Source organism: Echinops telfairi, unplaced genomic scaffold, assembly GCF_000313985.2.
Source record: "Echinops telfairi isolate 266 unplaced genomic scaffold, ASM31398v2 ScPeMD7_7420;HRSCAF=8458, whole genome shotgun sequence".
In the NCBI taxonomy this organism is placed as follows: domain Eukaryota; kingdom Metazoa; phylum Chordata; class Mammalia; order Afrosoricida; family Tenrecidae; genus Echinops; species Echinops telfairi.
In genome coordinates this window covers 6,587,804-6,595,418 of record NW_022111320.1, presented here as the reverse complement: position 1 = coordinate 6,595,418, position 7,615 = coordinate 6,587,804, and positions in this window count along the sequence as shown.

Genomic DNA, 7,615 nt, shown 5'->3' with positions numbered 1-7,615 from the left:
GGTCCTGCTTTGGCCCGATCTCGTATATACCACTTCCATTTAACAATGGAGTGTTGCTGCACACGTCCAGCTGTATGATTCCGTGGGTCAGACAATACCCAGTTCATGATGGGTAGTTCACATATGCTACAACGAAGCTCCCCTATGGCCAAAAAAAATTGACTTTCAACAGTTTTGCTGTAAACAGCTCACACTTCAATCTTGATGCATAATTTGTAATAAACACTATTGTTATAAATCCACAAATGAAAAGAAAATGTAATGATCAGAAAACAAGTATTACTGTATTATAGTTTTATATAGATCTTCTCTAGGACATTATAATTAAAAACATTTCTATTATTTGCCCTTAAAAATTATTTAATGACTTCATCACAATTAAGCAATTGAGCAATATATATTTCCACACATCCATAATAAGGATAATGAATTGAGTCTCTCTCTCATATGCTGAGAGTATATTTAGGGACAAAAAATGTTGAGCATTCTGTTAGGTGGTTTGACATCATTAAAGCTAGGAATATGCACAAAGTATTTGGAACATTAGGAAGTATGCACTCTATTTTATTTCTTTCATGGTGTCATACATTCCTCCATGAGAAAAAAACTTTCTTTCCTGAATCTCTACAGTTAGTTCTCGTGTGGGAATGAAGTTGTCACACTTCTCTATACAAGTTTGTATCTGAGTCACTGGGATTAATCTGTACTAGTTTCTTGGATGCCTTCATGCATTCTTGATCAGGTATATAGACATTGGTTAAGAAGGAAAGACCTTCATACATTTCTTTTCATGCAGATTTTAGTATGGCCGTGATGACATAGGGTGTATTTACACACACTCTATCTCTGGCACTCAGCGATACTTCTGGAGCAGTTCCATCATTTACTTGTTTCTTTGCAATGCTTCTGCAGCTGCACTTGATGACCAGTGCTTGGCAGTATTTGTGGGGTTGAGTTTTCAGAGTCTCTTAAATTATGCAAATACCATGTCGACTGGCAGAGATATGTGCATGCCTTTAAGTTTACTTCTGATTCCTAGCAATCTTGACTCGTTTAATGGAAATGCTGGTTCCACATAACCAGCTCTAAGGCTTACATTTTAATGGTGATTTTTTCAGCTTTTCTTTTAGTGTCTACTTTTTAAATGGTGCCTTCAACAGCAATTTCCACGGCATCTAGAATCTGGGTGTACAATTCTACTATAGCATGCATGTTCCAATATAGATTAGAGAGACATTATAATAGTTGATCATTGACTAACTGTGTTTTTAGAACTTCCCATCAAAGAATAGAGGTGGCAAAAATGTGTAGTGTAATAAAGATTTGGAATAACAATCTACTGCCCCTGGACAACAATCTACCAGGCTACATCCTGCAAGATTACGTGATTGCACTGCACAGGGTGTGAAAATGGCATCTTCATTATGTTCTAAGATTTTCTGTTGCATGCCTTTATAACTCCCTGACATCTTGGCATTTTGGCACAAGACTGGCCTATGCATACAAACTTTACATAAATAGTAAGTACTTGGTTTGCAATTGCTTTACTGTCATGACTTTTTAAGCTAGAAAATATGATAAATCACTCAACACATTTTTTTTAATCTATGAGACATAAGTATCCCAAAACAATACTTAGTCTCTTTGTATGAGAAAAATCAGGAATGGAATCTACAGACAAGTCAATATCAAGCTATATTTATTTCACTGAAAATAGTCAGCTAAACTTTAATACTTACTAAGTTTATTAATACTTCACATTTTAGACATATGCCACGGGTTGTCCTTTCATGTATTACCATATTTTAAGGTGTGACTGGTTAAAAAGGGATCCAACTGAGCGACAAGTTCAAGTAAACCCTCCAGATTTCCATCTAGTGGGGACCCAAATGCTTCATTTATTCCTCAGAAAGACCGTCCACTTTCAGCGATTGCTAAAATGACAGTAACAGCACTATGCTTTCCAAATACTTATGTTTCCAGTTTATGAGGTAAGCCTAGATCATGTTTTCAGTTTAAATATGACAACATACAATCTTTATGAATTGACCTGCAATCATATTTGAGTTGCTCCAATCACTAAATCCGTGCATAGAAATTGAGAATTAAATGATATAGGACTGAATAACTTGCAAACAAAACAACATATGAACCTACTGATAAAAAATATAGTAGTCTATTTTCTGATAACACAGTTCATAACTTTGCATCCTAGAAACATATTCTGGCTACAAAATCTTATGTGTTTACTACCCAGAATTTTTTGACATTAATTTTTAAATGGCTGAATGTGATGTTGACAATAATTTGGTCTCCGCACATTAAAAGAAGAATTATTCCAAGAGTAAGATCTATACTTCTGTTATTTATGGGGACTGCAGTTTCAACAATTTCAGATTCTAAAACTGTTATATTTTCTATATCAATATTATTTTTTTCCCACAACAGCAAAGAATCAATGCAGTATGGGCCAAATACTGTTATATTTGTATTGCTATTAGTCAGAATGTGGAAAGTATAGAATGAAATCATGAATATCATATGCAAGTAAAATTAGTAGTTCAAAATCAGCGGCAATAGTAAATTGACAGGGAGCTGTCAGATAGACTCAATTCAGAAGGGGATGTGGTAGAAGGGTTAGCACTGCTGACATCAGATTGATTTTGGTTGAAAGAAGAAAATACTAGAACAATGCTTATTTGTGTTTTATTGACTATGCAAAGATATTGCAACAAACTGTGGATAACATTGAAAAGGGGAATTCTAGAACACTTCAGTGTGTTCATGTGGAAGTTGCAATAGACCAAGATGCAATACACAAACAGAACAAGGGACTTCTTCATGGTTTTAAGTCAGGAAAGGTGTGGGACAAGGTTGCCTCCTTTCACCATACTTATTTAATCTACATGTTGAGCAACTAATCTGGGAAGCTGGACTGTAGAAAGAAGAATGCAGCATTAGGTTTGGAAGGTTTATTAACAATCTGCAACATGCAGATAAGATAACCTTGCTTGCTGAAAGGAGGACCTGTAGAATTTGTTGACAAAGATCAAAGGCTACAACCTTCAATATGGTTTGCACTTAAAGGTAAACAAAACACAAATCTTCCAAACGGGGCAATAGAGAACAGGTAATTTCATCTTTCCTCCATGAAGCAGACTGGTGGGTGAGATAGTTTAACACAGTGGGCTTGAACTGCTGACCTTGCAACTAGCAGTCTAGTACCCATCTGACATTGCCTCCATAGCTCCTTGCAATTCCCGACTCTTTCAGTTCTGATTTAGATGATTTGAAGTTGGGTTTCAGCCTTTTGGGAGGAGAGGAAATCCTATCTATTTCTGCTTTACCTTTGTTCACAGGGTATAGACCTTGAGCTTCCAACTGAAACACTATGAGACTTCCCAGAGCCTCCTTCACTTAGCGCACATCGAACTTCTAATTTTGTCTTTTTACTACTTCTGGAAATGGCAAACTCACTGCCATGGAGTCGATTCTGACCTTGGACAGGGTTTCTGAGGCTGTAACCCCGATTGAAGCAGTTTCCTTTTTCTTCCTTGAGCAGCTGGTGAGTTTGACTTGTGGCTCACACCACCACCGGAGCTCCTTTCCCACTGGCCAACTTCCTGCCATCGTGTGAGTCTTACTCATCATGATGGTGCAGTAACAATCCATAGGGCTTCCTAGGCTGTGAATCTTCCTGGGAGCAGATCGCCTTCTCTTTCTCCCCAGGAGCAACTGGTAGATTTGAATTGCAAACCCTGTGGTGAGCCATCCAACTCTTACCCATCAGTGCCACCAGGAGCCCAAGTTGTTCATTAGAGGTAAGAATTCTAGATTTTCTGATATGGCCTCATTAACATAACAGAGAAAACTATTCCCAAAAGGAATTCTATCCACTGGTGTAGAAATTAGTATTCCAATATATATGGGAGGAGGGGGTTAACACACAATTCAGTACATAACTACTGAAAAGCAATATACTTCTTAGCACATGCAAGTTATTAGGAGAATTTATTTCCTTATGGTTGTAAGATGCAAGATCTGATTTCTTGGTGGCTGTCAGCCAGAAGTGGCCCTCAACTTCTTGAGAGCACCATCAGCTCCTAGAGGCTGCCTGCAGTTTCTTGCCACATAGGCCTCTTCAACATGGTCAATAACATCGTCAAACCAGCAAGAATCGCCTTTAGAGTGAGTCTGCTAGCAAGACAGAATCTTCGTCTTTCTTTCCTTCACCTTTACCATCTTTGAATGGCTCGACTAAAGGAAAGGCATTCAGACAAACATGGATCCAAGTGGTGGGGAGCAGAGACGACCACCTGAAAATCCATTCATCACTGTAGTACCAAGCACTTCATATCATCGAAGTGTTTTCCTGAGCTACCAGGTTTTCTAAGATTCAGCAGATAAAAATTAAATAGAAATCTTTTACATATTTTTAATTTGTGTATATTATTTAATATGGAACTATAATCTACTTTATCAAATGATAAGATGAAATATTCCATTATAATCAATCCTCATCTTATAACTATTTTCCATTAATTTTTAAAATATATGCTGGTTGTTAGATTGGTTATTTTAAACAGTATTATATACTTTTCTCTTTCTTTAAATAGATAGAGAAGTTTGAGCATGATACCTAACAAAGCTAATGGAGTTAAGTCTAATTTTATAAGTGACTCTTATTAACTTATTCCCCAAAATTGAGCACCAGCATCTGAGCATACTTTTTATGCTCATAAATAATGTCTTAAGGTAAAAATTACTGTGTCGTTATAAATTAAGTAATGAGAAATAGCTTTTTGATTTATTACCTTTTATAACTTGCTATAACATTGATGAATTAAGTATGTTACACCCACATCATTAGAATTTGACTGTTTTAAATAATTTGTCTTAGAAAATGGATTGCATAACTTTTCCCAAAGATTCTTATACTACTCTTTGAACTGCATAGCACATGCAGTTCAATTGAAAGATGAGATCAGACATTTTCCTGATAGACAGGAAGCTAGACTGGAACCGATGAGACTAACCATGACTGCTGGTTTGCCTGTTCGACCATTCTACCACCTGAATAAAGTGCAATTTCAGCTCCAAGATATAAATGAAATATATTTCAATGGTGTGATCAGATAAAATAATTTAATAATACAGATTCTATTGACAAAGATTTAGGAAATAAATGTTTTGATTCTTCAAGTCCTCCATAGAGATCTTGAGTTAATCAAGCTATCTCAAAGTGAAAGAGTAATAAGTATAATTAATAATCACTTGATAAATCTTGGTAAGGCCTTTTCAGTATACTTCCCTGACATTTGAAAAGCTAGATAGCTCTGATGACTGGGCAGCGAATCATTTAGCCAGTCACATGGCTTGCAATGCATTCCCTTCACCAACTTGGTAAAGGATCTAATTAAGTTGTCAGGTAATGAGTGAGTTAAAATAGTTATTTGATTACTTTTTGTCACATAACTCAGAAGGATCTCAAATGATTAAATAGCATCTTTATTACATTCCTCCTTCCATTTTTGCTACTTATTTATGTGAATATTTTTCAGCACTTTAAAAGACTATAAAAGGGTACAAGGAATACAAACTGTCACCTCAGCATTAGGTAATAATCATTCATAGCTACATGGACTACTGTGCTGGGGAAACTCAGTTACTTCCTTAGGAATTGGATTTCCAATAAAGTTTCCTATTTTATGTATACTAATCACTTATCTAGAGGAGCTCTGGTGGTGTTGTGGTTATGCGATGGGCTGCGATCCTCCTGGTCGGCAGTTCAAAACCACCAGCCATTCTTCGGCAGAAAGACTGGGCTTTCTACCCCTGTAACAGTTACAGTCTCAGAAACGCACGTTGGGGTCACTATAAGTCAGCATGGACTCGATGGCAGTTTGTTTTGGATAATCACTTTTCTAAGGAGCCCTAGTGGCACAGTAAGCTATACATTGAGCTGATAGCCACAGGTCAGTGGTTTGAACCCACCAACTGCTATCAGGGAGAAAAATGAGGCTGTGTGCTCCCTTAGGTTTTAAAGCTTCAGAAACTCAAAGGAAAGGTTCAGCTCTATAGCAGTGAGCTATAATTTTTTTGCTACTAATTTAAATTTATCATCTTTATGTCCTTGTGACTGTTTACTAATAATGATTATAATTAATCAAAAGAAAATCTTTTCAACATTCAGGATCTTTTGGTCATTGCCAGTTTTTAAATTAATTATTATTCTTATTTTGCAGAAAAGACAGAGTAAACAATAAAAGACTTTCATGCTTATAAATATATTATAGTAGGAATAAATTCTGTGAGAAACTCAACGTGGAAATACAATTATAAATAGGAGAAAAGAAATATGCAAAATGCCCAACTTGTTTATGTGTATGTAAAGACAAAACCAAGCCCACTGCTATGCAGTGAATTCTAACTCATAGCGACCGTACAGGACAGAGTAGACTTTCTCCATAATGCTTCCAAGGCTGTAAGTCTTATGGAAGCAGATCACCACATCTTTCTCCTACAAACGAGATGGTAGGGCATATAAAATCATTTTACTATTTAGAGCCAAGCACATTTAAAATAACAATTTTATTTTAAGGTGTCTGCATGTTACAAAATGTCAGAAGTGACATCCTTGCAATTATGCAATTATTTTAACTCATTGAAAAATAGATGCTACCCTAAAAGTGCACAAGAGGGTTTCTAGATCTGCAAAATTAATTTGGGATGTTTGTAAGCCAAAAGTATGAAGACTGTAACTCTTGACAGCCACCAGACACTGAGTAATGCTGCAGAGCCAAAACCCCCTTTGTGGCACATTGATGGGATGCCCTGGTCCCTGGCACTTGCCCAGCTTAGAAATCTGTGGACTGTACCCTATAGAAGACAAAGTCAAGGTGGCTCGATGCAAAGTAGTCCTGATACAAGGCTGGGCTTCCTGGAACTCCACCTGGCCAGAAACGGGATTTTCCCCAGCACCTAGGGAAACAAAAAGCCTGCAGACAAGGCCACTGGCGTCTTGAGGTCCTCATCAGACCCAATGGTCTAAAGGAATTCAAACCTAAAACGTGCTGACCACAACACTTTGATTTGGGGGAAAGCCTTGTGCTAGGAAAATTCAGGGAATCTGCCACTCACCAACTACTTGATTTTATGCAATTCCTCACCTTTCTAAAACTCAATTCATCTAAGCAAACAGGTAGTCCCTGTTTACTTGGTTCCTGTCACTGCACATTGTATGTTGGCATGATTTTTACAATGATTAAAAGATAAGACATACCCCCTCCTCCCCATCCTGTAGAGTTCTCAGTTGACAGAAAAAGACTGGAAGGTAAACAAGAAATGAAAAGAAAGAAAGAACTTCATGTCCTCTCAGTCGCATGCTGGGTCGTTACTTAAGAGGTCTGCTCAAGGATTGCTTGCTTCTCTAGGAGAAGGTGCCTTGTTAGACTGAGCTATTTGATTAGAGCCCAGAGCTGATGAAGTTACCTGTTAATTTGTAAATTTCTGTTCAGTAGAAAAAAATAATGCCTCAACTGGACATTCCTTACAGAAGGGTCACGGGGAGGAAACAAGCCAGTCAGGGTGCAGTGTAGCAATGATGAAACATCCA